Genomic DNA, 7,975 nt, shown 5'->3' with positions numbered 1-7,975 from the left:
GATAGGTTAAAATTTAGATAGGCGGAGTAAACAGAACAGAATGCTGGGAGGAAGAGGAAGTGAGCTCAGACGCCATGCAGCTCTCTCCAGGGCAGAGGCGATGCAGCCAGCCACCAGGTCAGACATGCTGAATCTTCCCTGGTAAGCGCACCTCATGGTGCTCATAGATTATTAGAAATCGGTTAAGAGGCTGAAACTAATGGGCCAGGCAGTGTTTAAAAGAATACAATTTTTGTGTTGTTATTTCGGGGTATAAGCTAGCCAAGTGGCCAGGAGCTGGGCTGTGGGAAGAGGCCCGCAGCTCATACAACAGTGGAACCCATATCTACTTCCCCATTCTAGCATTGGACCCTGACTAGCTGGAATCAGGGCAGATCACGAATGCTGCCACTATCTCAGTGAGCTCAGACGTACACCATTCCTGCTGTCTTCTTGGCATCATATATATGACTCTTACATGTTTCTACCTCCTCTTCATCACTCCTGAGCACTGAAGGGAAATCTCATTTGGGATTGAATGTTTCAAAATTTCTTCATCTCTACAAATTGTCCAGTTGTGGTCTCTGTGTTGTTCCCATTTCTGCAGGAGCAAGATTCTTTAACGCTGATCTGTGTGTATATCAGAATGCTGTTAGTAGTCATTTTATTGCTATGATCTTTTAGCAGAACAATAGTATTTGTGTTTCCTTAGACCTACTGCCTATCTGGTCTAAATCTAGTGGTCCCCTGAACATTGTCAGGTGTGACTTCCATTTTATGGTTGGGGCCAAATATCTAATTAGAGAGTGGTTTGATACCACTATAACATTTAAGCCTATATTGTACTAGCATATCTTTCAAGCAGGTCTCTGTTGTAGGTTGCAGGGTTTGTAGCTTGATTGGTCATTTTCTTTCTCACGTGGTACTGCACAGTGTAACTTATAGCACCATGAACACTTGTCAGTAGGAGTGAAGGATCAAGTTAGGCACCAAGTCAAGTTCTATATCTTCAATGAGATACATGTTATCTTCTGCAATAGACCCTATCATCAGCTTGTAGAGAGTGACCAATAGCCTCAGCAATAGCCTGAGTTGTTTGGAGGTTTCTATGGAACCTTTTACCAAAACCTCAACTAGGTGTAACTCATTCCTGGAACTGGATATTTCACTTGGCGATGAAAGATGTATAGCTGGGTATTGCCTCTTATTATTTGGTGACTCCAGTTATATTTCTTTCATATGTGTATGAAATCTTTTAGGAATCTCCTACAGTAATATCCTCCTCTGAAAATATTCCGTATTTTAAAAGCAAATTAATTTTTCTCTTGGTATGAGAAACGGTTCTGAAACATTGCCCTAAAATGTTTATAAATGCTTAAAAGTACTACTTTGGTATACCTGACTTCTTAGAGTATCCATTTCACATTTTGTGGCTAAAATATAAAACATAATTTGGGGGAATAGTTTCTCTCTATTATATTACATTGTTTTTAGAAATGATGTGAATGTGTTTAGCATTCCAGAGTATTTTCATCTTCCTAGATAATTTTCATGATTTTTAAAATATCATCATTAAAGGATAAACATATTGAAAATGACAGACATCTTCACTGAAGTGGATATGAAACCCCATCACTATAAATCACTCTTAGCAAGAATTAATTCACCACATGCATATTCTCTAGAGCAGAAGGATGCAGACACCTTGTTCTTCTCCAGTGCTGGATCCAAGGTTTTTATGTTACTGAAATTTTCTTAATTATTTTCTATTTCAGACTTCTTCATATTTGTGTTGAGAACCATCATCAAGAATCATATACTCCCTATCATTAGAGGAATAATTTCAGAATAAAAATTTATATTTAATTTATTGCCTTCAGTTCAGATTTGTTAGCAGGATAACTGATGCCTTGAAAATGCTGTAGATAAAATGTTGTATATATGACGTTGGAGATAATCTACAAATAAAAAGACCAGATGATATGACATCAGGGCAAGAAGCCAAGTGGATAAAAACACCTTGCACATTTTCAATCACTTTCTGACTTTTTCCAAAATCATTTTTGGTATTACATAATTCACTGCTTTACAATTTGGTATAAATTTAGCAAATTGTTCAAATAGCCTAAGTGAAGGAAAATCAGTCCCCGAGTAGAGCAAATGATTTCCATTATTTCAGAAAGTTCTAAGACATAATCACAGGCTGTGAATTCTTAGTACAAAAAGGTGAACTACAATAATGACATCTACTCCATAATCAACAGAATTTTACAATCACTGACATTCATGTGGAGCGCCTATGAATTTGTGTTCAACGATTTTCATAATCATCAGGAATCAGTGATATGTGAGCATTCGGGAACCTATCTACAAACTATACCCTTTACCACAAAGAGATGGAATTCATCAACCTTATCTCTGGCAACAAAACCCTAACTATAAAATACTGAGACATTTTTACAGTCTTAACTAAAGTCACTATCTCAGGTCAAATTTTCTTCCTGGCCACAGAAGGGACTTTATCATTTCATGCGGAATCTTAAAGTTCTAATATGCAAAGCTGTTTATTCTGAAATACTTGTGTAGCTGGTATTAGCGTGTTCTTGATTTCTTCATTTTGGACACAGGAGGTGTGGCATAAGCTGCAATATTTCTCTCAAGATAATCATGAAATCCAACTACAGGGAGGGTGAAATAGCCATGCAATGATAATTTTTTAAGGTGACTAAGCCTTGAGTACCTAAAAGATGGGGACGTAGGTAAAGAGCACTGGCTGCTTGTCTAGTGAATCTGGATTCAAGACCCAGCACCCAGGATGGCAGCTTAGAGCTGTCTCTAACTCCAGTTCCAAGGCATTTGAGCTTCTCTTCTCCTGTATGTGCACAAGGCATGTATGTGGTACGCAGTGTACATGCAGGCAAAACACGTTACACATAAAGCAAAATTAAAATGTTAAATGGCAAAGGAGTTAATTGTAAACATATTGTTATCTGTTTTAATAGTACCAAATTAGCCGAGGCTTGTCATTGAGAGAGAAATAATGAGAGTATTATTTCACCTTCCTATATGCACATCTGCATACATAGCAATATAAATTATAAAAGAAGAAAGAGGAAGAGGAGAACACAGAATACTGCCTGTGCCAAACCAGTTTTTTTTCAATTTTAGACTTCCACAACACTCCAAATTTTCAGGAATAAGTTGATGTGGTGTTAGCTCCCTGTTCTTAGTCACATTTCCCAAACAATGCCGATTCTTTGGCCTTACTGTGGCCTCAATCTTTCACTCATGACTGACCCTATTTTGCAGATGATTTAATCTTTTTCTTATATTCTTAACCTTATTTTCCTGTCTAGTATATTCACATCACTGGTTTTTGGTTTGGTTTGGCTTGGTTTTGGATTTGTGATATGGGAACTCCTTTAGGCTTTTAGATACTGGTCCATTTGGGGCATGGTCTCAAATACTGTAAGTGCAGATGAAAAGTGAGCATGACCCCTTTTATTGTTGGATTTGCTTCCCAGTTTCCAGTGCACATATTTAATGGTAGTAATCCGCAGTACTAACCCCTAACAGATGGGCCAAGCAGTGTTTTAATGAATACAGTTTCTGTGTGGTTATTTCAGGGCTAAGCTAGCCAGGTGGATGAAAAGAACAAGCAGCCCATTCCTTGTGCAACACTATTATTCAGTTGACTGGATTCAGCAATATCTCTTAATAATTTTCTTTTTATTAACTTAAGTTGTACGTATCTATATTCCTCAAAAGTCTATGTTTGTCTATATCAGGAAACAAAGACTAATAAACTACTTCATATTCATTCTTAACAGTTAGATTGTGTTGCGTACCTACTCTTCTAGCATCTCCTAGCATCATGCAAGGTATATAAACAATGAAAATTAAATGAATGAGATACGTAATTTTTTCCTATAAACCTCTGTTTATAATACGCTCTGTGGGCACCCATCTGATAGCTAACGCCCACACAAATTGTGGTAGATAATACAATCTCTTTCAAATATATTGATTACAAACACTTTAAAAATATTTTCAGAGAAACATCTAGACTGGCCTTTGAGAGATTTGGGTATCACACATTAGACAAATTGATACTTAAAATTCATTTATCATAGAGGTTAGCATGCAATTTTGGGATGGTATAATAGATTGCAAGATACATGAAAAGGAAGTAAAATTAATAAGAAATGGTGACATCTGAGTTTGTTTTCAATTTGATTTGAAAGCTTCCATTTAGGAATTGCACACGATTGACAATTATTCTGCTGAGATATCGGAGATTTAACACAGAGGGCCACTTTGTAATAATGTATTCACTGTTTCTGCCCCTGTATTTTCTGTTTCTTCCTGAACTACTGCATACATCTTGTTCACCTTTGATGTCGTCTTCCTCCTCTTTCTGTATTCTAGATGGCAGAACTACGAAGTTCAGGCTTCATCCAAAATTGCTCCTTCATTTACATTCCTTCCTTATATGAAAACTTGGCTCTACAAAACATCTGCCCACTGACAACTCGTGACTTTCTGCATTCCGCTCTGACTCATAATAAAGCAGAAGATATGTCTAACACTGTCCTTGAGCAGCAATTCTCTATTTTAAACTCCATGTATTCACAAAAAAACTTTACATTTCTGGGTTTTGTTAATATGCTATTTTATCAGTCTTATCAGCCTAATAATTATGCAATGTCCCAAAACTTATTGTAATTCTTATATTCAATTTTACCTCCTTTACTCTGTTTCATCTGTAGGATCATTTTTCATAAAATTTGAAAATATTATGAATGCGTAGTTGTATGAAACATGTCCCCAGGAAGTCCGTGTACATGAACAGGTATGAAACTAGCAGGTGGCACAGTTTTGTAGAGTTTATGGAACCCTTTGTAGGTGGAGACTTGCCAGGAGAGCTACATGACTGTGGCAGGCTTCAGACAGTATAGCTTTACCCTATTTCCAATTCACTCTCTCTGATGTGTGTTTGAGACTAAAGATGTGATCTCCTATCTTCCAGCTCAACTCCCTGCTGACATGCTGTCCCCACCATATGGACTTCACTCTGGAACCATAAGCCAAAATAACGTCTTTCATAGTGTTGTATCACATTCACCAAAAAGTTAAGAGCACATCTATGTAAAATTATCAATTCTTCATTAATACCCTTATCTGTGTCACTACTTCTGCCATATTAATGACTCCAGTACATCCTTATATGACGACATGTCCCTTCTTCTATCATTCTATACTACCTTCTCTCAGGACCTCTATAGTCTTCAAAAATATCTATGATTTCTTTGGAATCCTCCCAACTAATCTGACTTTTGAAAGTAAAAGAACAAATGAAATTATTTATATTCCTTCCAATTTTTCTAATGCCAATAAATCTCAACAAGAAAAATATAACATAAAATATTTTCTTTATGAAGCAATATAAAAATCAATACAAACCTAGGCCAGTCACATAGCTGTAATTCCATGTTCTCTTGTGATTAAAACAGGAGGATCTCTGGGTATGGGAATTTAAGGCCAATCTAAACAACATAGCTTGGCCTTATCTCAAAATCTATTAATAATGATATTCTGTCAAGGTGAAGCTTTCTCTTTTTCGCTGGTGAAACAAAATTCATTTTTATTCATGAAGTTGGAGGTCTTTGTATATTTTATGTGTTTTTTATTATATTCACTCCATCCTTCCCAATGCATTCCCCTTCTTACCCACCCCCCCAAACTTGTATCTTTTTTTTAATCCTTCAAAGAAAATCTGTGCTTTCCAAATATGCTTTGATGTATGGTCTTCTTCTGCAGAGTGATTAGCCTACCAGGAGTTACACTCTTAGAGAAGACTGTCTCTCCCTATACCAGCAGCTGACAATTGCTATGGGCTACTGTGCCCAACTGCTTTCCTTTGCTGAGATTTCTCTGGCTTGGGCTTTCACAGGTTTGGCATAGGCTGTCACAGATATTGTGTGCAAATGCCCTGCTGTGTCCAGAAGAGGATATTTCTGCCTAGTCTCCCCAATCTCCGCCTCTTACTCTCTTTCAGTTCTTCCTCTACAATGATCCTTGAACCTTGGAAGCAGTAGTTTGTTTCTATGCTCTTAGTAGTATTAAAATTCTGCAACATCTTTCTTTTTCTTTTCTATTTTTTTGTACTCCTGACAGTTATGGGCTAGTCAAAAATCTCTTACAATGAAAAACTTCTCAGATGATGGGCAGGAGTTGCGTTGATCAATGGATATAACAATAAATATTCATTAGGAACCGGTTTAATACACTGTTCACGTGGCAGAATAATAGTAATAGGTTCTCCCTAGGATCTAGAATCTGTACAGCCATAGATTCTTAGCTTATGTATATGCCAGCCATGGGTTCAATCCTGTGAAGTGGGACTTAACTACAATCTAATTTATAACATAGTTATTATAATGAAGTTTATGCTTCTACAGCACAAGCAGGTTTCTTTCCAGACCAGTCATTACTGTAGTTCAGAGGATCACTAATAGAATATAATTGAAAGTTATTTTACTCTTCCAGTATCCCGCAGTGCACTTCCCAGCGCTATGAAAGCTAGCCAGGAAGTATAAAATATCCAGGTCCATACCAAGCTTAATTTTAGCAACCTTGCTTTTGGTGATTCAAGCATGTGTTATTTTCAGTACTTGGGTCTTACCGTTGAGTTCTGGAGGGTCATCAGGAGGATTGGCAGTAATCTGTAAAGTTTGGGGCCAGCCTATGAAACCTAACTGACCAACAGCTCTAAAAGTAACTCAGAACTTGCACTGGCCTTTTTATTTGTAAGCCTCTGGTATCTAGTGGGGTCATTTTTGTCATTACAGGGCAATGCCATTTTAACTCCTTTATGTATGTGAATAATACATATGGTGCTTCTACAGTACTAGATATTCATATGTCTTTTTCAAAATGTCTTCGGTGTTAGTTTTCCCTTTCCCTACTCTCTCATCTACCCTACCCTCCACTCTCCCACCCCAATATCACCCCTTCTATTCCCTTATATCTTTTCTAATCCCTGCTACCAGAATATTCTACCTCCCCTCTCTTTGGTCTTTCCTCATGTTCTTTTAGCAATTTTCTGACTTTTATGGGTATTCTAAATGAAACACACATACATGGAGATTTAATGCTAGCATCCACAGGTTAGAGAATACACACACACAAAAAATGTATTTCTAAGTCTAGGATCCCTCTTTCAAAATGATTGTTTCCAACTCCATCTATTTACATGCAAATTTCATAATTTTATTTTTAAATGTAATTTTTATTGATTCTTTGGGAATTCACATCATGTACCCCAATCCCACTCTTTTCCCAGTCCCTCCATATTTACCCTTCAAATTTTTAGCACCCCTTAAAGGTAAAGTTGAAATAATAAAAATAAAAATTACAAGTAAGAATATAAAACAAAAAGATAAAAACCAAAACACACAAAAAAATACAAAAACAAGCAAAAGCTTCCCTCCTGATCTGTCCCACCTCTCCCTTGCCTCTTCATTCAGCTTAGGAACACTGGGAGCTGCTATGTATCATGCAGTCCACCCTTTTGTCCAGACGGCTTTATTTGCCAATATTCATTGTGTCATGAATTGTTGGTCTGGTTCAAGGCCTCTGGCTTCTGGTGCATTAATTTGTTCCCTCCTCAAAACTCCTCTCGGGTTTCCCGCGGTTATGGTTCAACAGCACAGTCCCTTAGGGTGCATCAGCAGGTCACTGATGGAGTGACTTTTAGGGAGTGCCCACTCTAAGCTCTGGATACATGCCTGGGTGACAGCTGAGTTAGTCAGTCCAGGCTACTGGGACCACCTACTTTTGGCAAGAGGCAAAATCAGCCTTCCCACACTCATGGTGAGTGGTGGAGGGCCAGTTTTTCAAAATGTGGGGAAGGGGAGAAGCTCTCCTATGAGGGGTGGAACCAGCTTTCCCTTACTGGGGTTTTCAGGGTCCACTATCTCAGGGCCTGCAAGAG

This window comes from Microtus ochrogaster, unplaced genomic scaffold (genome assembly GCF_000317375.1).
Source record: "Microtus ochrogaster isolate Prairie Vole_2 unplaced genomic scaffold, MicOch1.0 UNK2, whole genome shotgun sequence".
Classification (NCBI taxonomy): Eukaryota; Metazoa; Chordata; class Mammalia; order Rodentia; family Cricetidae; genus Microtus; species Microtus ochrogaster.
The sequence above is the reverse complement of the archived record's forward strand: the minus strand, read 5'-3'. Positions refer to the sequence as shown.